Genomic DNA, 24550 nt, shown 5'->3' on the forward strand with positions numbered 1-24550 from the left:
TGAATTAAAATACAAATTAAGGTACATCAACTATATTTCAATAAAAATTAATTTAAAACTATAAATAGAGATACTTCTGAAGAAAAAAATTAAGGAAATAATAGTCAATATGTTGTCTCATCATTAAGTCATTCATTCGTCAAATAGTTCACATTTACCACATGCTAGTCTGTGTTCTAAGTGATGGAGATACTTTGGAGAGCAGAGTTTGTTTTCTCTTTATAAGGCTTATATATTTGAGAAGGAGGAAAATCAACAAATAAATATACAAATAAAGCTTAAGCCAATATATATAATTAAAGATTAGGATATGTTTCATAAAGTAGTCTCAATATTTTAGATAGTGTTTCTTGATCCTTCTAATCTTAATGTCATCCCACTGTCAAGAGAAATTCACCTAATTACATGAAATCAACAATATACAGTGATGAAAAAGTATTTGGCAACGTGGTGTGCTGTTCTAGAAAAATTACAATTTGGGGATTGTGTAATGGGTATTCAGTTCCTGGTTTACTACTAACTGTGTAACTTTGGGCAAGTTACTTCACTTCTCCCGTGATCAGTTTTGTCCCCTGTAAAATGATGCTAATAATAGTACCTCGTGTGGGTTATGAACAGTTAATGAAGCACCACATAATACATGTAATTAGCACTGTTGCATGTTATATACGAAAGCTGTCAGTAGAGTAAATCCTTAGAATTCTCATCACAAGGAAAAATATTTTTGTACCTATATAATAGACGTTCAGTAAACTTATTGTGATAATCATTTCATGATGTACGTGTTACCGAGCAAAGAGCTTGCTGCCCGACGTGCGTAGAAGCCAATGCTATAGCATCTGCTTTTGAGAAAAGAAAAAGCTCTATTGCAAGGTCAACCAGCAAGGAGACAGGAGGGCACGGTCTAATGAGCTTCTCTGATGGGGGGGTTTCCATCAAACTTCTGTGAGTTAGGGGAGGATAGGTATTTGGAAGCGCTGGGGTGCAAGTTTCGATTGGAAGGCTTTGGAACCTGGCCATGTATGGTAAAGTATGGGGAAGGGGCTTCAGCATGGGATCTTCTTGGACAATGGACCCTTCCCTTCTGAAAGGGTTCCGTGTGTTGTTTGAGGTCAAAATTTTCTCGCCTGTGCCTGCTTCGGCTGCATGACTTGCGGTCGTTCTGCTGTCTCAGAGAAACAGTTCAGTATCTTGTTAGAAACAGGATAGGGCCAGTTTCGGGCTGGTTCTGTGGTTACAAATGGAAGTCAAATCACTATACTGTACACATTGAACTTATATAGTACCACATATCACTTACATCTCAGTAAAACTAGAAGAAAAATTTTAAAAAATAACAGTTAATGAAGTAATGTTCATATAGACTATTCAGAAAAGTGTCTGTCACAGAGCAAGCACTTAGTAAAATTTAGCTATTTTTGGTTGTAGCTTAAATTTACAAGTAAAACATCCTTACCTCGAAAAACTTCACAAGAAAAGGTAGATATTAAATAACTACCAAAACTTTCTTCTCCTATGGTAATAATTATATTTAGGAATAGAATAATTTGAGGTCAAAACTTTTTTCGTCAGTGACTGCAGTGCCTCAAGTGAAGGTGACATCGACTAGCACAGACTGCAGTGACAGTAGCAGACTTTCTGCTCAAGCTCTCTTTTTCTTGACAGGAGTCAGCCCCCTGCTAACACCTGAATTGCAGTCTGTAGGCATAATCCTACCAAAAAAATCTGTTCAAGGAAATTGTGGTTTATAATGCAGTGGCACATCAACCTTTACTCTGACTTTGAAATTCCTGATCGCCAAACATAATGGACTTTCACACTTGAAAATACACCGGTTTGGAGGGGGAGCTATTTTCCCTGATTTTAGCACTTGGAAATGCAGCTTTTGATATCCATAGTGTCTTTTTAGTTGCTTTTTTAATCTGACAGCTGTTGGCTCCGTTACCAGAGAAAGTGTTCTTACAAACACTAAACACGAGATCTACCCTTTCAACAAAATTTTAAGTCCACAATACAATACTGTTACCTATATGCACCGTGTTGGACAGCAGATCGCTAGAACTTATTTCTCTGTATATCCATCTGAAAGGTCATACCTGTTAAACAGTAGCTCCCCCTTTCCCCTCTCCTCCCAGCCCCTGGCAACTGTTACTGAAATTTGGCCTCTGTACACCAGTGCAGGATAAAATCTCAGAGACAGTTTTGGGTGAAGTAGAAAGAAATAGCTTTACTGCTTTGCCAGGCAAAGGGGGCCACAGCAGGCTAATGCGCTCAAGACTGTGTGTCCCAACCTGGAGGGGGGGTAGTGAGGAGTCTTATGGCGCTCAAGGAGCAGGGAGTGATCAGCTCGTGGACATTCTTCTAACTGGTTGATGGTGAGGTAATGGGGACTCGGCATCATCAGCCTTCTGGTTCCAACTGGTCTGGGGTCTGCGTGCTTAGGGGCAGCATACGGTTAACTTCTTTCACCTGGTGGGGGAGTTTCAGTATCTGCAAAACAGCTCAGAGGACATGGCTCAGAATCTTACCTATAGTCCTTGGGGAAGAACTAAAGGTGCTTGACTTTGTTTCATGGCTTAAGAATTATTATTTTGTCTTGCTTGACTGCTTTCCTTTCTTTCTGCATTTTCTCACTTCTCTGATTAAATTTTATTCGGCGACTGAAGTTTTTCCCCCAGCAAAAGGCAGGTGGAGGACGTGGGAGGGGGGTCTATTCTGGGAAGGTCTCATAGGGCCCTGCTTGGTTACACAACCCATCAGTCTACTGTCTGTTTCTGTAAGTTTGACTATGGATTTTAGATTCCTCATATAAGTGGAATCATGCAATATTTGTCCTTCTGTGTCTGTCCTATTCAGTACTTCACTTACCGTAATGTCTCCCAGGTCCATCCATGTTATCACAAATGGTAGCATTTTCTTCTTTTTGAAATGTTGAGTAATATTCCATTGTATGCGTACACCCCCTTTTCTTTGTCCGTTCATCTACCGATGGACATTTAGGTTGTTTCCACCTCTTGGCTATTGTGAATAATGGTGCAATGAATCTGATCTAAATTCTTTTGGATATACACCCAGAAGTGGGATTCCTGGAGCATGGGGTAGTTCTATTTTTAACCTTTGGAGGAAATGCCATACTGTTTTCCATTGTGGCTGTCCCAGTTTACATTCCCACCAACAGCATGCAACCTTCCTCTGTTTGATGTCTTGAAACTTTGTATCTGTTGCCTCGTTAAGCAGTTTCAAAAATGAAAAGTGAGGTGTCATAGAATTCATGGGCAGCAGTTGGAATATCTGAACCTTCTTTCTTCCATCTACCAAAATTCATCATCATTCAAACTCATTCCTGAGAATGGCCCATTAATAATTTTTTCTCTTTATAGCTATTTTGTAATTATCCTTAGACTTTTGGACAGCAGTTATGAAGGAATAGGGAAGGGAACTGGCAACAAGAAAGAAACCAGACCAGCTTCAGCTAACAACAAAAGAAGAGAAAGGTGGGGGAATGTGCACGGAACATGGAGAAATGCTATGTGAAATCCTGACATCTTTCAGTCTGCCATCTCAGGATAAACTTGCAGGAGTTTGGAAATTATGTCCGCGATAACTCAAATTGTTAACATTAGTTTTGAGGATGACTCGAGGCCCCTGGAAACATAGAAGAATTGAGGAGAAAAGACATGGTTTATCAGCTACCTTTTTAATGAAGGGAGGAATGGGAGAGTTAGGCTTAAAAACTGCTGCATTCTGCATACATTGTCTCTAGGGTTAGCTACGGTTTTGTACGAGACAGTACTTACCCTTGCTTTCAGAGTTCAACAACTTTCGAAGTTGTTTCAGTAGGGAAGAGCAGTAGCTAGCTCACAACACCACTCCTCAGAGCCTTTCAGACCAACTATTAAAGGCTGTTTCTAGGAAATCCATTTGAGCACAAGTGCACACACAAATTAAAAGCTGACCAGTAGGGCTTCCCTGGTGGTGCAGTGGTTAAGAATCCACCTGCCAATGCAGGGGACACGGGTTCAAGCCCTGGTCTCGGAAGATCCCTCATGCCGTGGAACAGCTAAGCCCATGCGCCACAACTACTGAGCCCGAGTGCCACGACTACTGAAGCCAGTGTGCCTAGAGCCCGTGCTCCGCAACGAAAGAAGCCACTGCAATGAGAAGCCCGTGCACTGCAAAGTAGAGTAGTCCCCGCTCTTTGCAACTAGAGAAAGCCCGCGCGCAGCAACGAAGACCCAACGCAGCCAAAAATAAAGTAAGTAAATAAAAATTTAAAAAGCTGACTCGTATTTTATCCTGTTTCTCTGCCATTGCTTGGTTTTGTTACCATCGTTTCTCTCAATATTTTACATTGTATTTTAATTTTTAAGAATTTGAAAAGTTTGGGTACTCAGTGATACACAAATAAGAAGTAAAATTCAAAGGATATAATAGCTGTCCAAATGGTTTTCCTCCCACTCCGATTGCCTGCCCACTCAGTTCTTTTCTATAGTGGCAAACAATGTTCCGAGTGTCGTATGTTTTCTTCCAAAGATATGATTGAATTTTCATGTGTGTGTGCGTGTGCGCGCGTGTGTGTGTATAGTCATATTTCTTTCTCAGAAAAGATGGCATACTGTAAACACTGCTCTGTACCTTTTTTAAAATCCCCAAACTATATCTCAAAGAATGTTTCATTTCATAATATATGTAGCTGCCTCATTTAAACACAGTGTAAAATCCCATTGCACAAATGCACCACAATTTATATCTCCAGTCATTTATTAATATGCAATCAGGTTCTTTGAATTTAAACACACTTTTTTCATTTTATTAAATTTATTATACTTGTGATGCATTAACAATAAACACTTATCTTAAACTGCCATTCAGATCTATTATCTCTGCTTCTTCAAAGTATTCATTCTTTCAGTTTTTATGACGGCTTGGTTTCCTTGAAAGATTTATAATTTTTAACTATGTACTTGAGTTGGATTTTTATTTTTCTCTGTAATTTCTCCTTGTTCTTGACTGTGGAGGCATTCCAATGCAGGATTTTTTGGTTACATCTGTATAAGTCCACAATGCTGGACCAATTATCATGGTAATTCTTTGACTGTGATTTCCTACCCTCAGAGACCAAGTGCAAACCCACTCGTATGCATAACAAAGGCTTAGGTTTCTAGTTTCTCCAGGGTGATTTTTTTTTCTACCCAAAGTGATCAGCCCATTTACCCTCCTCAATCTCCATCGGGGTATGAGTTACCAGTTTAAATAATGGGACAGCTCTTCCAGGCTCTGCATTTTAAGCAGGCATTTATTTTTAAGCAAGCATGAGATTACAGATGTGGCTATTTTTTAAATGATTATTTTATTATTTTATTTTATTTATTTTTGGCTGTGTCAGGTCTTAGTTGTGGCTGTGTGGATCTTTCATTGTGGCATGCAGGCTCTTTCATTGTGGCACGCTGGCTTCTCTCTAGTTGTGGTGTGAGGGCTCCCGAACACGTGGGCTCTGTAATTTGAGTCAGGCGGGCTCTCTAGTTGAGGCCCGCGGGCTTAGTTGCCCCTCGGCATGTGGGATCTTAGTTCCCGGACCAGGGATCGAACCCACGTCCCCTCATTGGGAGGCAGATTCTTTACCACTGGACCACCAGGGAAGTCCCCAGATGTTGCTGTTTTTCATCGATACTTTTTTTTTTTTTTTTTCCGGCCGCGCGGCATGTGGGGTCTTGGTTCGCTGACCAGGGATCGAACCCGTGTCCCCTGCAGTGGAAGCACAGAGCCTTAACCGCTGGAACAACAGGGAATTCCTGATAGATACTTTTTATCAGATTAAACAAATTTCCTTCTGTTCTTGGTTTGCTCAGAGATTTTTATTAGGTGCTGAATTTTATAAAATTCCTGTATCTGAAAAGATATTTTTCTCTTATATTCTGTTAATGTGGTGAATTATATTGACAGATCTTATGTGAAGACAATCTTGCTTCTTTGAAATAAACCCAACTTGTGATGTATAATTCTTTAAAAATATTACTGGCTTTAATTTGCTAATGTCTTATTGAGGATTTCTGTTTCTATGTTCAGATTGGCCTGTAAATTTCTTTCTTGTAATGTTTTGGTCAGATTTTCGTATCATAGTTATTCTGGCCTCATGAAAGAAGTGATTCATTCATATTCTTCCCCCGACCTTGGAAAAGTTTGTGTATGATTTTTGTTACTGTTTACTGAAATATTTAGAAGAATGCAGTGAAGAGGCTATCACATCCTGATATTTTCTTACAGTATTTTAAATCATGGGTTCATTTTAACAGAAATAAATTGATTATATATGTATATACAACTTTTTTTTTTTCCAGAATGTTGGGGTTTTTTTCTTGTGCCAAGTTGGGCAAGTTGTGTTTTTCAGTGAATTTATACATTTCATTACATCTAAAATTTTAAATTTAATCATATACAGTTGTTCACAACATTCTCTTATTTTGAAATACCTCTATTGGGTACGTGTGATATGCCAGTGATTTCTGATAACAGTAATTTGTGCCTTTTCTTTTTTGAATCATCATATTTTGAGATTCTAAAGAACCACGTTTTGACTTTGTTGATTCTATTGTATATTGATCTCCATTAATTTCTTATGTATATTACCTGTTTTCTTACTCTCTGGGTTTAGTCTGTGGTTTGTTTCAGTTCATTGGTGGACAGAAGATTAAATCAATGAATTTCCGCATTTTTTTCATTTCAAATATATGAATTTTAGGAGGCTATTGCTACTCTGTGAGCACAGCTTTCGCTGCATTCCTCATGATTTTCTATGTCATGTTTTTGTTATTCAGTTAAAATATTTGATTATGATTCCTCTGTCACCAATGGATTATTTAGTAGTATATTGCCTAATTTACAAACATTTAGGGATATCTTGGCCTTATCATTGCTTTTGTTGTTGATTTGATTCCACTGTGGTCAGAGAGAATACTCAAACCCTGTCAGTCCTTTCAACAGTTTTGAGGTTTGCTTTATGATCCATGCTCAATTTGAGTATATTTTCCAAAAGCACTTCAAACAGTATATATTCTAGAAGTTGTTGTTTACAGCATTTTATGTGTCTACTAAGTCAGAACTATTAATCTTGTTCTGCATCCTTACTAATTTTTTGTCTACGTAATCAGTTATTGCAAAAGGTGTATTGAAATCTCGATGTTGATTGGTTTATTTCTCTTTGTCTGTTTTGCTTTACCTATTTTGAAACTGTTATTAGATTCGTCTAAATTTAGAATCATATCTCCTGATAGACTGGCTCTCTTATCACTATGAGAAGTCCCTCTTTGCCTCTAGTCTTGAGTTTTGCCTTGAAGTCTATTTTGACCAAAATACTGTTACATCAGTTTTCTTTTAGATAGTGTTTAAGTAGTCAATCTTCTTGAATGTTTTCACCTTGAATTTTTGCATAAGTGTTTATTTAAATTAAGACTTTATTTTTCACAGCAATTTTAGGTACACAGCAAAATTGAGGAGAAGGTACAGAGATTTTCTTTACAACTCCTGCCGCCAAACATGCACAACCTCCTTTATTATCAACTTCATTCACCAGCATGACACAGTTTTTACCAAGGATGAACCTATGAAGACACATCATAATCACACAAATCCATAGTTTACATTATAGTTCACTCTTGGTATTGTACATTATAGGAGTTTGAGCAAATGTATAACAACATGTATCCATCATTATGGTATCATACAGCATATTTTCATTGCTCTAAAAATCCTCTGTGCTCTACCTATTCATCCCTCCCTTACCCCAGGCCCTGGCAACTGCTGATCTTTTTACTGTCTCTACAGTTTTGCTTTCTCCAGAATGTCATATACTCACAGTCATAAACTATGTAGACTTTTCAGATTGGTTTCTTCCACTTAGTAATATAAATTTATTGTTCCTCCATGTCTTGTCATGGCTTAATAAGACAGTTCTTTTTAGCACTGAGTAATATTATTGTCTGGATGTACCACAATTTATTTATCCATTCACCTACTGAAGGACATCTTGATTGCTTCTAAGTTTTGACAGTTATGCATAGAGCTGCTGTAAACATCCATGTGCAGGTTTTTGTATGGACATAAGCTTTTAATTCCTTTGGGTAAATACCAAGGGGTGCAATTGCTGGATCTTATGGTAAGACTATGTTTAGGTCTTGTAAGAAACTGCCAAACTGACTTCCAAAGTGGCTGTACCATTTTATATACCAGCCATCAGTGAATGAGTGTTCCCTATTGTTCCATATCCTCCCCAGCATTTGGTGGTGTCAGTGTCCCAGGTTTTGGGCATTCTAATAGATGTGTAATGGCAGTTCATTGTTGTTTTAATTTGCATTTCCCTGATGACATATGATGTGTGGCATATTTTCATGTGTCACCTGTGTATCTTCTTTGGTGAGGGGATCTGTTAAAGTCTTTGGCCCAAGTTTTAATTGTGTGTGTTGTCTTACTGTTGAATTTTAGGAGTTCTTTGTATATTTTGGATAACAGTCTTTCATCAGGTATGTCTTTAGCAAATATTTCCCCCCAGTCTGTGGCTCGTCTTCTCATTCTCCTGATACGGTTGGATTTTGACTTAAGAAATCATTCTTACAATGTTTTTCATTAGTGATATTATTTAGTCCATTTTTCTCTCTTTTTGCCCACATTAGGAATGATCACGTTTTTCTTTTTTTAATTCAATTGCCCCTTCCTTTCAGCTTGTTAGGTTACCCTTTTGTTACTATTATCTTTTTGGTGGATTATTACAGTTGACTATAATTTAGTATTTTTTAACTTTCCAGACAATATTAGAAAGTTTGAACATTTTATCTATATTTATTGCCTTCTCACCTTTTGTAGTATTGTTATATATTTTAATTTTACACTTATTTAATGCCATAAGATATAATGAGCATTGTTTATAATATTCTATAGTAATTTATGTAAAAAATATCTCTTAATCCTTTGCCATTTTCTTCCTTTGTTCCTGAATTTCCAGGAACAATGGCTTCTACCTAGGATGATGTTTTTTCTGCCTGAGGAAGTCCCTTTGCGTATATTATAAGGCAGTTCTGCTGGTCATGAGCTTTCTCACTTGTTCTATATATCAAAATCTAAATTTCATGTTCATTTTGGGAGGTTTTTAAATGGGTAGGGAATTCTAGACTAGCCGTTGTTTCTATTTTTAAAATGGCGTTCCATTATTTCATATTTTCTGTTGAAAAATCAACTTTCAATCTTATTATATGAAGGGAGCATACCTTTTCATCTGCCTCCTTTAAGATTTCATCTTTGTATTTGATTTTCATCAGTTGAACTATAATATACTTATTTAAGATTGTGTGTATAAGTATCGTGCTTTAGGTATTAGAATTTGTTGAGGCTGTGTTATACATACTTTTCTAGATTCTCTCATCTCTGGACCTTGGCCCCTCTTGTTCTGGCTCATGTTCTTGATAGTTTTGACAGCAATTTTAATTTGTGAAGCCTTGTTGCCTGCTGAAATCTCTGAGCCACAGCTTTCTGCCTGGTCTCTTCGTCTTTGCCTTCTTTAGAATTGGCATTTGATACCCTCAGTATTTGCTCCTCCCTCTTCCTTATCTCACTTTTCTTGTGTTCTTGCTTTCCATACTCCCCAAAAAAGTTTCAGCACGGGCTCTGTTCTGCAGTGAACCTAGGCTAAGACAAACATGATCATATTTAGCCAGTTTCTCTGTGGCTTTGTTCTAAAACTTTGGATAATTCTTCTGGGTACTATTTATTGCCCATGCAGAGCACTGCTATCATTCCCTGTGAGTGCTGTCATATCCACCTGTCACTGAGATTGAAACAAAGTTACTGGAAAACAATTTGCTAAAACCCTTTGGTAAGAAAAACTTCCTCAGATGACCTATGTACTAATTAAAAAAACAAAAAAACCCAACCAAACTTAAAGCCAATTAGCATTTTCATGACAACTTAAACTGCCAGTTCAGCAGAACAGAATGTTAATTTTAAGATTGTAGTGTCAATTTTATGTATAGAACTTTAAGATTAAAATGTCAATTTTATGGTTCAAACTGCAAAGATATGTGAAAATTAGATGCAGATGAAACATTGCTTGAGGGATTGACCCAGGAATGGTTCCTGTGCACATGGCCAGATATTCACATTTAGATCAGTGGGGGGTTAAAATTCTTAGATGTGTGTATATACATTTTTGGAAGTATGTGTAGGTCCATTGGATATGTGCTGACACTTTTTAAGTTCCCAGCACCACCTGTAACTTTACTCCTTTGTTTAGTCCCGTATACATTTCAAATGCTGTTTATAAGCACTTTCCAGTTCTCTGACATGCCTGGAAACATGTAAATTCCACAGATGGTGATGAAGTAGCTAAAGCTTAGATCTCTGATACATCATTAACTGTATTTTGGTTTCAAATCATTGTCACTTTTGCATTTCAAACTAAGCAGATTCTTGCTTTAAGGGGCCATATCTAGCCTGTGGTCAGATACGGTTGCCTACAACTCTTTTTGGAAACTTAGAATTTTTTGAGGTATTTAAAGTAGGGGTCCTTAACCTTTTAAAAGTCACAAACTCCTTAGACTTCTGGTGATGTGTATATATGCTATCTCAGAATAACTATCAAGTGCATAAAATTAAATGCATCGGATTATAATGGAACCATTTGGAATGCAATCATCAAAATATTAAATTTGTGATATGAGGGCGTGTACATTTCTGTATTAATGCTTTTAATAACAATATATATTGGCAGGCTTAATGACTAGTAATTTTTAAGTCATTATAACCATAAAAGACATTTTAGGAGATCTGTGACAAATACAGTATTACTATCTGTGACTTCTGCTGGTTACAAAATCATAGTTACGACTAGTACTGTGATTTATTACTTAGTCATGATAAAAGAAAAAGATCAATTTCAGTTAAACCTAATGAAAACAGTTTTTCCTTCCAAGTTCAGGGGTCACTTGAATTCTATCCATGGAGCCCTTATGTTTCTGTGGCTGCCAGATTAACCCAGTTTAAAGAGAAACTATTCCTAGAATGCTGAAAATCCAATAGAAGCGTAATGAATGCTATTTACTAAAGGTAAAATATTAGGATTTTCTTGAATATATAATGCTCTAGCCTACAAACACTGTAGCCACTTGATCTTTCCTGTGGGGCCTAGAACCACGTCTGAACATACACTTGCTAGTTTGCTTTGAACGTACAAGTCTCTTATTCTACGTCAGATTCCTATTGCTTTGTTAACCCCAGAAAAACTCTATGCTATAGGAAAGGACGGAGGGGAGAGGAGAAAGTTTCCGTAAGTGTAAATTGGTCTACCATATGTTTATACAAATCTTGCATTCGTTGGATAGAGTAAACATAACTATATCCCTCCTGCTGGGATTTCCCTGAAGAGAAGCAGAGATGTGGGTCTCATGGCCAAGGGCCAACTGTACATGTTGGGTTGAGAGCACAGGGCAAGGCACGGGCCCAGCTGCAGGCAGGCCCAGGGCTCGGTCCGTCCACACTCTAATTCCAGACCCATCCCTGAAAGGAGACTGCTTCCTGGCGATCGAAAGAGCCAGGGGGTGGGGTTGGGACCCTGCTTAGCTGCCCTGGCCCTCAGGGAGGCTCTGGAAGAGGTTCTGGCCAGTTGAGGGTCCGCTGCTGGGATACAGTAAATATGACTGTATCCCTAGCTGCTGGGATGAATATTAAAATACCATTTTGCTTAATATATATCTGATACCTTCAATTCATTTTAGTGTGAGCCTCTCTGTTACTTATCTCCAACTGATGACTTGTTCATTTTAATTAAACTGCAGCTGCTTTCTCCCTCCTAACACAAGGACAAAGAACTCTTCCTCTTTAAGTCAACGACCACTCCTATCAAACTCTGTTTAAATTATCCTTTAAGCATAATTCACATAATCAGCTACAAGTATTAATTCCTAATAACTGAGAGTGAGTTTCTGAGAGTGAATGCCAGTTGGTTTGGAGATGGGCTAAAATGAAGTACTTTCAAAGAAGCTTTTCTTTTTGCAAAATTTCCTCCAACCCCAAATTAGGAAGAGATGCATAGAACTCAGTCCTGAAGAAACCCTCAGTCTTTTTTTTCTTGTTCCATTATATGTATGTATCAGTGTATTTGGGAGTGGAGGTGGTAGTGGTGGTTCAGAATAAGATGAATGTTTACTTAAGCATCAAGAATGTTTTGGTCAAATACAGAAAAATGCTAAAAAGATGAGAAGGTTCATTAAATGGCAGGACAGATTTCACAGACTAATGGGCAGATGTTGGCACACAGGGTCCATACAAGACAGTGGGGAAAGATCAAAACAACTCAACCAAGGCACAGATTTAATTATGCACCTGGTTTGCACAATACAAAACTGAGCTCCTTTATGTTGTTATTCTGTTGACTTGGAGCAGAGCTGCCCTGCAGTCCTAAATCAAGCAAGGGAAGCCAAGAATATTTAAATAGAGCTTTTTTAAAATTAGGCTTCCAGAATATGAGCGTTACGAAGTTAAGGTTCATGTGAAAATTATTTATGTTATGAACAAATTCCACGGTTGTAGTCCTGCCTATAAACGTTTATGTATTATTTTCCAGAAGTTTACAGCTCTTTGACAAAAACTTTTAAGTTCTCAAACGCTTAGAAGTGTTTCATAAATATGAGTGAAGTGTGTCCTCAAAGTCAAAAGTCATATATATTTTTCAAAATTGGATTTTTATTTCATTTCATGTTGCCATATGATAGTTCTGTTATTCATTCCTATTTTAAAGGAGTAATACTCAAAATCATGGTAGTGTCAAAATTAATTGTAGTAACTACAGTAACTTGCTACAGTAGTTACAAAGAAAAATACCTTAAATGTTTTCTTCCTTAAAAGTGACTGGAGGGCTTGCTTCCCTAGTGGCGCAGTGGTTGAGAGTCCGCCTGCCGATGCAGGGGACGTGGGTTCGTGCCCCGGTCCGGGAAGATCCCACGTGCCGTGGAGCAGCTGGGCCCGTGAGCCATGGCCTTTGAGCCTGCGCGTCCGGAGCCTGTGCTCCGCAACGGGAGAGGCCACGACAGTGAGAGGCCCGTGTACCGAAAAAAAACAAACAAAAAAAAGACAATGGAAAATTGCCTGTTCTATTAAATAAATATTGAAAGTTGTAATTTTAAGCTTACAGACCACTTTGCAATGATAAACTTCTTTACTCATCTTTTTTCTCTAGTATTATATAAAAACGTAATGATGAGTATTAATGAATGAAAGATTTGTGCAATTCTTTCACTATAAAGTATACATCCTATGTCAGAGTTCATGTAGCACCAAAGCCCAGGAGACTTCTATAGTTACACGCTGTTTGAATATAGGGGGTGACATTTATCAGCTGTGAGCTTAGGAAAGTTATTTGAACCATCTTTGCTTTCTTTGGGTTTCTCACCTGTATAATCGGAATATTTCTGAGGGTACTACAAAGAGTTATGTTGAGACAAATTCTTGAAAAAATATATGCTAAGTATGAATGGTTAACACTTTTTATATCAGTAGTTGAGGGTCTTGGAAGCAAATGAAAACATAAATTTTAGTTCATAAAAGGTGCCTTAAAACATGTTTTATCTTAAAAAGAACGAAATTTTGCCATTTGCAACAACAGGGATGGACTTGGAGAGCATTATGCTAAGTGAAATGAGTTAGAGAAAGACAAATACGGTATGTTATCACTTAACCAGTGACTATAACAAAAACAGGCTCACAGAAAGAACACACTAGTGGTTACCAGTGCGAAGGGGGGAAGTGGGGAGGGGCAATATAGGGGTAGGGGATTAAAAGGTACAAACTAGCATATAGAAAATAAACTATAAGGATATATTGTACAACACAGGGAGTAGAGCCAATATTTAAAAATAACTATGAATGGAGTATAACCTTTAAAAATTGTGAATCATTATATTGTACACCTGTAACACATAATATTGTACATCAATTATACTTCAATTAAAAATATGTTTTATCTTGATTTTTGAAAACTGTTATTGTTTTGTTGGTTTCTTTTAGTCTTCTAGGCTAAAACAACAAAACATATTTTCAATTGAAACCTGTATTTTTAAACTCAAATACAATCAAAATCTTAATTTATGCTCAAAAATATGGTTAAGCCCTTTTATATCAGCTAGAGCAAATTTTTTCCATTGATTTTTCAAACCCAACTAACCCCCCACCTCCACCCCCCAGGCGATAAAGTAAATGTTACCTTGAAAAGACCTCTGGGGCTTCCCTGGTGGTGCAGTGGTTGAGAATCCGCCTGTCGATGCAGGAGACACGGGTTCGTGCCCCGGTCTGGGAAGATCCCACAAGCCGCAGAGCAGCTGGGCCCGTGAGCCATGGCTGCTGAGCCTACACGTCCGGAGCCTGTGCTCCACAACGGGAGAGGCCACAACAGGGAGAGGCACGCGTACCACCAAAAAACCCCAACAAACCTCTGGATTAAGAACTAGAGGATATGGGCTTTAACTGTTAAGTAAAAAGTACTTCAAAGTAGCCCATCTCCAAACCAAACTGTTAAGTCAGCCACTGTTAGCTGGGCAATTTTGGACATGTGATTCAGTCCCCCAGCTCACGGGTTGGGAGTTGCAAAGCTAGCATTAGCTAGCTAGCTAGCTAATGGCCATTTTGTATGTCTTCTTTGGAAAATGTCTATTCAAGTTCTTTAATCATTTTTTAATCAGGTTATTTGCTTTCTTGCTGTTGAGATGTAGGAGTTACTTGAATATTTTGGATATTAAGCCCTTATTGAAGATATGGCTTCCAAATATTTTCTCCCATTCAGTAGGTTGTCTTTTTACTCTTTTATTTCCTTTGATGTAGTCACTTGTCTGTTTTTGCTTTTGTTCTTTGTGTTTGTGTTTTCAAATCCAAAAACTCATTGACAAGACCAATGTCATAAAGCTTTTCCCCTATGTATTACTTTAGGAGTTTACAGTTTGAAATTTTATGTTTAAATCATGAATCCATTTTGAGTTGATTTTTGTATAAAGTGCAAGTGTCCAGTTTTATTCTTTGGCATGTAGATGCTCAGTTTTCCCAACACCATAGTGTATTCTTGGTGCTCTTTTTGAAGATTAGTTGATCATATATATATATATATATATATATATATATATATATATGTCAGTTTATTTCTGAGTTCTGTTCCATTGATCTGCCTGTTTTTATACCAATAACATACTGTTTTAATTACTGTATTTTTGTAGTATATTTTGAAATCAGGAAATATGATGCCTCCAGCTTTGTTCTTCCTCAAGATTTCTTTGGCTAGTTGGATCTTTTGCGGTTCCATATGAATTTTAGGATTACTTTTTCAGTAGAAAAAAAATTGTCATGGGATTTTAATAGGGTTTAAATTTAATCTATAGACCACTTTGGGTAGTTGGGCATTTTAACAATTTTAAGTCTTCTAATTCATGAACATGGATATCCTTTGATTTATCTGTGTCTTTAACTTCTTTCAGCAATGTTTTAAGTTTTCAGTATAAGAAGCTTTTATCTCCTTGGTTAGGTTTATTTCTAAGTATTTTATTCTTTTTCATATTATTGTAAATGAGAATTTTTAATACTTTCTTTTGGGGATAGTTTGTTTTTAGTGTTCAGAAATACAGTTGATTTTTATATGTTGATTTTGTATCCTTCCACTTTACTGAATTCATTTATTAGTTTCAACAGGATTTTTGGTGTATGTGTGGAGTGTATATAGGCTTCTCTGTGTATAAAATCATGTCATCTGCAAACAGGTAATTTACTTCTCTTCCAATTTGGGTGTCATTTATTTATTTTTGGTATGAGGGCCTCTCACTGTTGTGGTCTCTCCCCTTGCGGAGCACAGGCTCCGGACGCGCAGGCTCAGCGGCCATGGCTCACTGGCCCAGCCGCTCCATGGCATGTGGGATCCTCCCGGACCGGGACACGAACCCATGTCCCCTGCATCTGCAGGTGGACCCCCAACCACTGTGCCACCAGGGAAGCCCTGGGTGCCTTTTAAATCTTTTGCTTTCTTAATTGCACTGGCTGGAACTTCCAATACTCTGAATTGACGTGGCTATTAGTGGACATCCTAGTCTTATTCCTGATCTTAGAGGAAAACTTTTAAAGTTTTTCACCATTGAGTATGATATTACTTGTGGGCTGGTCATGTAAGGCCTTTGTTATGTTGAGGTAAATACCTTCTATGCCTAGCTTTTTGAGAGTTTCTATCATGAGAAACGGTGATGAATTTTGTCACATGCTTTGCTTGCATCCATTGAGATGATTATGTGACTTTTACTCTTTATTGTGTTAATGTGATGTACACATTTATTGATTCACATACATTGAACCATTCTTGTATCCCAGGGAGAACTCCCATTTGGTCATGGTGTATTATTCTTTTCACATACTGTCAAATTTGGCTTGCTAGTATTTTGTGGAGGATTTTTATAACTATGTTGAATAGGTATATTGGCTTGTAGTTTTCTTATGCTGTGTCTGTCTGGCTTTTGCATCAGGGTAGTATGCTGGCCACATAAAATGAGTCTGAAAGTCTTCCCTTCAGTGTCTTAGAAAGGATCTGTGTTATTTCTTCCTTAAGTGTTTGATGGAATTCACCTGGGAAGATATCTGGTCCTGGACTTTTTTGGGGAGGTCTTTGATTACTGATTCAATGTCTTTATACATCATCAGTCTGTTCAGATTTTGTATTTCATCATGATTAAGTCTGGGTAATTTTTTGTTGTTTTTGCTGCTTCTCCCCCCCCCCCCTTGTTTTTGCAGTACACGGGCCTCTCACTGTTGTGGCCTCTCCCATTGTGGAGCACAGACTCTGGATTCACAGGCTCAGTGGCCATGGCTCACGGGCCCAGCCGCTCTGCGGCATGTGGGATCTTCCTGGACCGGGGCACAAACCAGTGTCCCCTGCATCGGCAGGTGGACTCTCAACTACTGTGCCACCAGGGAAGCCCTCCCACTTTTTAAATAGACGATATTTTGGAGTAGTTTTAGATTAACAGCAAAATTGGGTACAAGGCACAGAGATTTCCCATATACCCGTGGCTTCCACATACACACCGCCTCCCCTACTATCAGTATCCCCCACTAGAGTTGTACACTTGTCACCATCAATGAATCTACACAGACACCTCATTATCACCATAGTTTATCCTGGGATTTACTCTTGGTGTTGAACATTCTGTGGGTTTGGTCAGATGTATGATGACATGTATCCACCATGGTAGTATGGTACAGCATAGAGCGCACAGTATTTTTAGGGCAGTGAGACTATCATCTCTCCCTTGCCCCAACCCCTGGCATCCACTGATCTTTTTAATACCATCTCCATTGTTTTATCTCTTCCAGAATGTTGGAATCATACAGTGTGTAGCCTTTCCAATTGGCTTCTTTCATTTGGTAATATGCATTTAAAGTTCCTCCATGTCTCTTCACAGCTTGATAGGTTGTTTCTTTTTGGTGGTGAATACTATCCACTGTCTGGATGCACCATAGTTCATTATGCAGTTACCTACTGAAGGATCTCTTGGTTGTTTCCAAGTTTTGGCAATAAACCTGCTATGAAGATCTGTGTGCAGGTTTTTGTGTAGACATAAGTTTCAATTCATTTGGGTAAGTACCAAGTAGTACAGTGGCTGGATCATATGATAAGGATATATTTAGTTTTGTAAGAAATCACCAGACTGTCTTCCAAAGTGTCTGTACTATTTTGCATTCCCACCAGCAATGAATGATTGTTCATGTTGCTCCACATCCTTGCCAGCATTTGGTGTTGGCAGTGTTTTGGGTTTTAAGTGTGTAGTATTATCTCAGAGTTGTTTTAATTTTCATTTCCCTAATGACATACAATGTGGAACCTCTTTTTATATGTTTATTTGCCATCTGTGAGGTATCTGATGAGTTTTCTATTCACATCTTTTGCTAATTTTAAAATCAGGTTGTTTTCTTTTTTCGAGTTTAAGAATTCTTTATGTATTTTACATAACAGTCCTTTATCAGATGTGTGTTTTGCAAGTAGTTTCTCCCCGTCTGTGGCTTGTCTTCTCATTCTCTTGACAGTGTCTTCCACAGAGAAGAAGGTTTTAATTTTAATAAGGTCCAGTTTATCAATTGTTTCTTTCATGGATCATGCCTTTGGTGTTGCTTCTAAAAAGTCATCACCATGCCCAAGGTCATCCACATTTTCTCCTATGTTACCTTCTAGTAATTTTATAGTTTTGCATTTTACATTTAGTTCTATGATCCATTTTGATTTATTTTTTTTGTGATGGGTGTAAGTTCTATGTCTGGATTCTTTTTTTTTTTTTTTTTTTTTGCATGTGGATGCCTAGCTGTTTGGCATCATTTGTTGAAAAACATTATCTTTTCTGAAACGTATTGTCTTTACTCTTTTGTCAAAGATCAACTGACTATATTTATGTGGGTCTATTTCTGGGCTCTCTATTCTGTTCCATTGATCTATTCATCTATTCTGTCATAGTGTCAGTCCTCTGACTTTGTTCTTTTCCTTTAATATTGTGTTGGCCATTTTGAGTCTTTTGCTTCTCCATATAAACTTTAGAATCAATTTGTTGATATCCACAAAATAACTTTCTGAGATTTTGATTGAGATGGTGTTGAATCTATAGATCAAGTTGGGCTGGACTGACATCTTGGCAATAACATCTTCCTATTGATGAACATGAAATATGTCTACATTTACTTAGTTCTGTTTTGGTTTCTTTTATTAGTGTTTTGTAGTTTTCCTCATATAGGTCTTGTTGCTGATATTTTTAAAGTATGTATATGGAATCATACACATACTAGTTACAATTTCATCATATTTAAATTTTTTTCCAGCTATTACTTTATGACTATACTTATACTACATGGTAGAACACAACCATGCTATTTGCCAGTTTCAGAAAGTTTCCAGTAAAAATCTATTAAGTGGTGAAAAATAACTGCAAACAGTAACAAGTTTTGATCAATACTGACACAGAAGAAAGAGTTCCGTGTATATGGTTCACCCCCAGTTAGAATACAGCACAGTAGCCAGCACAAACTATACTAATATTGACGCTTAAAGCTGGTAACACGTTTGAATCTCTTTTTTTGTGAAACTAGCATATCAGGTAAAATAATTTTTTTCTTTTGTTTTTTAAAATTTATTGCAGTGTAGCTGATTTACAATGTCACATTAATTTCTGCTGTACAGCAAAGTGACTTGGTTATACATATATATACATTCTTTTTCATATTCTTTTCCATTATGGTTTGTCACAGGATATTGAATATACTTCTCTGTGCTATACAGTAGGACCTTGTTTATCCATTCCATGTATAAAAGCTTGCCTCTGCTAATCTCAAACTCCCAATCCTTCCCTCCCTCACCCCTCCCTCCTCCCCCTTGGGAACCACAAGTCTGTTCTCTATGTCTGTGACTCTGTTTCATAGATATGTTCATGTGTGCCATATTTTAGATTCCACATATAAATGATACCATATGGTATTTGTCATTCTCTGTCTGACTTAACTTCACCTAGTATGATAATCTCTAGGTCCATCCATGTTGCTGCAAATGGCATTATTTCATTCTTTTTTATGGCTGAGTAATATTCCGCTGTATATATACACCACATCTTCTTTATCTGTTCATCTGTCAATGGACAGTCTTGGAAAATTTTTTGTTTCTGGGAATTTACCCATTTCTTCTAGGTTATCCAAATGTTGGTATATAACTGTTAATAGTCTCATGATCCTTTGTATTTCCATGGTATCAGTTGTAATATGTCCTCTTCTATTTCTGATTTATCTGAGCCTTCTGTTTTTCTTAGTCTAGCTAAGAGTTTATAAATTTTGTTTATCTTTCAAAAAACCAACTGTTCTGTTGATGTGTTTATTGTTTTTTCTATTTTGTTTAATTCTGCTCTAAACTTTTTTACTGAAGTAGAGATTTACAATATTATATTAGTTTCAGGTGTACAACAGAATGATTCAGTATTTTTACAGATTTTACTCCATTAAAAGGTATTACAAGATAATGGCTATAATTCCCTGTGCTATGCAATATACCCTTGTTGCTTATCTATTTTATATAGTATATTGTAGCTCTTCTCTGTTCATTTCTTCTTTTTGTTTCTTCCCTTGTAGTTTGATGATTTTCTTTAGTAGCATGCTTGTGTTCCCGTCTTTTTAGTTTTCCTGTGATTGTTGTAGGTTTTTGAGTTGTGGTTTCCATGGGGTTCATATATGTTGACTTATAAATATAGCTACTTGGTTTAAACTGGTAGTCATTTAAGTTCACACTCTTTCTAAAAGATCTACATTTTGTACTCCCCTCCATTTTGTGTTTTTGATGTCATATTTTACATTTTTATGCTTATCCCTTCATTGTTATTTAATGGTGGAATTTTTTGTCTTTTAATCTACATATTGGGTTATTTACATGATTGAGCCTCAGTCCTTACTACATATGTGTGTTTCCTAGTGGGATTTTCCCTTTTCTATAGATTCTTACTTTTCCACTTAGAGAAGACCCTTCAACATTTCCTTTAGGGTAAGTTTAGCATTGATAAACTCTCTTAGTTTTTGCTTGTCAGATAACTTCTCTCTCCTTCCATTCTAAATGCTAATCTTGCTGTGAGGTTTTTCCATTTCACAACTTTGAATTATAATGTCATGCCACTCCTTTCTGACCTGCACAGTTTCCGCAGCAAAATGAGCAGATAGCCTTATGGAGACTCCCTTGTATTTGACTTTTTCTCTTGCTGCCTTTAGATTTCTCTTTTGCCATTTTAATTATGACATGTCTTGTTTCCGTTTATCTTGTTTGGGACCCTCTGTGCTTCCTGTATCTGGATATCTGTTTCCTTCATTAGGTTTGGGAATGTTTCAGCCATAATTTCCCCAAATACATTCTTGATCCACTTCTCCTTCTGGGAGTCCTAGAATGTGAATGTTATGTTATCTCTTCAGAGATCTCTTAAAAGCAAATTTTCAAAAATGAAATCAGTTTTGCTTTCTGTTGTTCTGATTGGGTGATTTCCATTATTCTAACTTCCAGATCCTGTATGTGTTCTGTTGTTTCACTTAGTCTGATATTTGTTACTTCTAGTGTATTTTTATTTCAGCTATTGAATACTTCATTTCTGATTGGGTCTTTTGTATATTTTCTAGTTCCTTGTTAAAATGTTCACTGTGTTCATCTATTCTTTTCTCTAATTCAGTTAACATTCTTATTACCAATGCTTTGAATTCTTTATCTGGTAAACTTATTTCTCTTTCATTAATGTTTTCAGGGTTTTGCTCTTTAAATTGAGAATACCACCTCTGCCTTTTCATTGTCCTTAACTTTCTCTTCCTCTGTGAATTTAGGAAACAGTTCTCTAGTGTGGTCTTGTGGCTGTTCTGTATGGGAGTGTCCCCTATACAGACTGCATGTACTCAGTGCCTTTAGTGCAAGAGCTGGATTTAATGGGTACAGAAGTCACAACTTTTCTCAGGGTGTGCTGGCAGCTTTCACCTTGGTAGGGGATGGGACTGCAAATTGAGGGGCTAGAGGGAGGACTTTCCCTCTGCTCCGTGGCTGTCACTGCTCTGTCAGGGTCAGAGTCTGATCCCAAGTTGCTGGAGCAGAAACCCTGAGGGTTGTGTGAGAGCTGCCTCTGCTCCATTTATGTGTGTGTTTTCCCTTCTCCCAGCACCAGAACCCTAGCCCCAGAGGGAGGAAGTGCTGTAGCAAGGGGGTCAGCACAGGATCTCTTTTCTTGTCAGCCAAAGCCAGCAGTCTGAGCTGCCTCTGATGTGCCACCTTTGGAGGTGCCAGCAATTCTTTCCCTCGCTCTACTCAGACAGAGCCTCAGGTGCAAGTCTCCTTTGTACCTCACAGCTGATCACTCCCTTCAGCTCCTGCTGCCCCCACCCTGTTGTAGCGTGGCACAGCAGGGCAGGCCTTAGCCCACATGGGCTTTTGGCTTCTATCGGGGTATGAGCTATGGTTGACCAGCTGCCGTCAGAGTTCTGGGCTGCTTCTGAGGCACCACTTGAGTAAACACCAACAATGGCCTCTTCCTCCCCACCCAGACTCTTCCCTGGGACCAAAGCACCCGTGCATCCCACAGTTGAACTCTTTCCCTGGTCACGGCAGCCCTAGAGCCAGTGCTGTGCTGCAACATGGAGTAAGCAGGAACATTCACTTGCCTCAGGCTGAAGCACTTGTTGAGGAAGCCACAGGAAACCTGGCAGCCACTGGAGCAGTCCTCAGTTTGCCCTCCCTGTCCTGCCTCAGGGATAAGCCAGCACATGTTGCTCCTCACAAGCCAATTCCTGACTTCCCACAGCCCTCTATATTTTTTAAAATGTAAAGGAAACTAAACTTTTTTCTATTACATATGTTTTCAGTACCCTGACTACACATTCCAGCTCTCTAATTCCGATAGAGATAATACTACAGTTGTATTCACGCTTTGAAATTTAAAACAAACAAAAAAAAGATTAGTTTTTCCTGTCCTTTATCAATTAGTGAAGCATGGAACTAGCCAATAGTCCATCTCATTTCCCTAATACAGAAACTTCACAATTCTATTCCTAGGAATATATGAGTATGATTTACTACAATGAAATCACTTAGTAATTGATAGGTTTTAAAAAGCATTTAATGTTCTTTGAAATATTTGACTTCTTTAAATATTTAAAACTACCCATGGATAGTTATCCAAAAACAACAAACTAATAATTTTATTGAATTTTTGGTGAATATATATAGTGGTTGGTATTGGATCATCCCTACTACCCACTATTAAACATCGGAGAGAGGTCAAAATTTTAGATTGAATCTTCTTAATAGAATTAATTTAGGCAATAAATGAGTAATTATGATTATTGCTATCTTTTTAGAAACATCTAATTGGAGCCAACTATGTAAATCCCTACATATCCCTGTGCTCATCATTGTGTTCAGAACTGAAGAGACATTCATATCAATTAAAGTTATTTTGTTACATACCAGGTCAAGGAGGATTGGAAAGCCTAATTTACACAGTTAAAAGATATGCAACAAGTTTGATGTTATTTCATGAAAGTAGCACATTCCTTTAGATAATGTTTTTAGCAGCACCACGATTCAAAATGACAGACTAGTAGTAAACAACACTGTAAAATATTACAAGGAAACCTTTCATAATAAATTCTTGAGTTAAATGTTTCATATACAGCCACAGTTGCTAGGACCAATAATTTAATGTTGTTTCAAAAATAAGTATTTATTTTAATACTAACGAACACTCTTCTCTTTGATCTTGTAACAACTGTAAATAGCCTGAATGTACTGGAGCAGTGAGAGAAAGGATACACTGTAGAAAAATAGATTCATAATGGAATATCATTAAACAAATGGGTCTCTATATTGAAGGCATCCCACGAGTGTAACACAAGCAATGAATAGAATTAAACTGATGAACCATTCAAATATACTGAAAACTTTAGGCCTGCTTCTTAAACACAACAGGAAAAATATACTGTTTTAGAAGCTATTTTCTAGATAATTTTAAAATTATTTCTCTGAAATATACTTTTATTCAAATTATTTACTGATTAAATTCTTTAGTGATGATGTAAACAAGCCAACAATTTGTTAGTTCTACTTACTTCAACACTTAGTTCAGGAGTTGCCTTCAATTCTCAAACTGATAAAACTAAAAATAGAATTACTATATGATCCAGCAATCCCACTCCTGGGAATATACCTCAACAAAATGACAATTCAAAAAGATACATACACCCCTGTGTTCAAAGCAGCACTATTCACAATAGCCAAAACATGAAAACAACCTAAAATGTCCACCGACAGATAAATGGATAAAGATGTGGTACATACATACAATGGACTACTACTCAGCCATACAAAAGAACAAAATCATGTGGTATTGCAGCAACATGAGTGCAACTATAGATTACCATACTAAGTGAAGTAACTCAGGAAGAGAAAGACAAATACCATATAATATCACTTCTATGTACAATCTAAAATATGGCACAAATGAGCATATCTACAAAACAGACTCATAGACAGACATAGATAACACACTTGTGGTTGGCAGAAACACACTGTTACATTTAAAATGGATGAACAGCAAGATCCTACAGTATAGCACAGGGGACTATATACAACTATATACAATAGCCTGTGATAAACCATAAAGGAAAAGAATATTAAAAAAGAATGTGTCTGTATAACTGTGTCACTTCGCTGTACAGCAGAGATTGGCACAACACTGGAAATCAACTATACATCAACAAAAAAGAAATTTTTCAAAAGAAAGACAATGAAGGAATTGTGTTCATTCGACCTGATCATTTACTAAATATACATCAAACATTGAAGGTACTTGGGGCTGTCAATAAAAAAATAACTGAAATAGAAACAAAGAAAACAATAGCAAAGATCAATAAAATTAAAAACTGTTTCGTGGAGAAGATAAACAATGTTGATAAACCTTGAGCCAAACTCATCAAGGTAAAGGGGGAGAGGAGTGAAGTCAAT

The sequence above is a fragment of the Kogia breviceps genome, chromosome X, assembly GCF_026419965.1.
Source record: "Kogia breviceps isolate mKogBre1 chromosome X, mKogBre1 haplotype 1, whole genome shotgun sequence".
NCBI lineage: Eukaryota > Metazoa > Chordata > Mammalia > Artiodactyla > Physeteridae > Kogia > Kogia breviceps.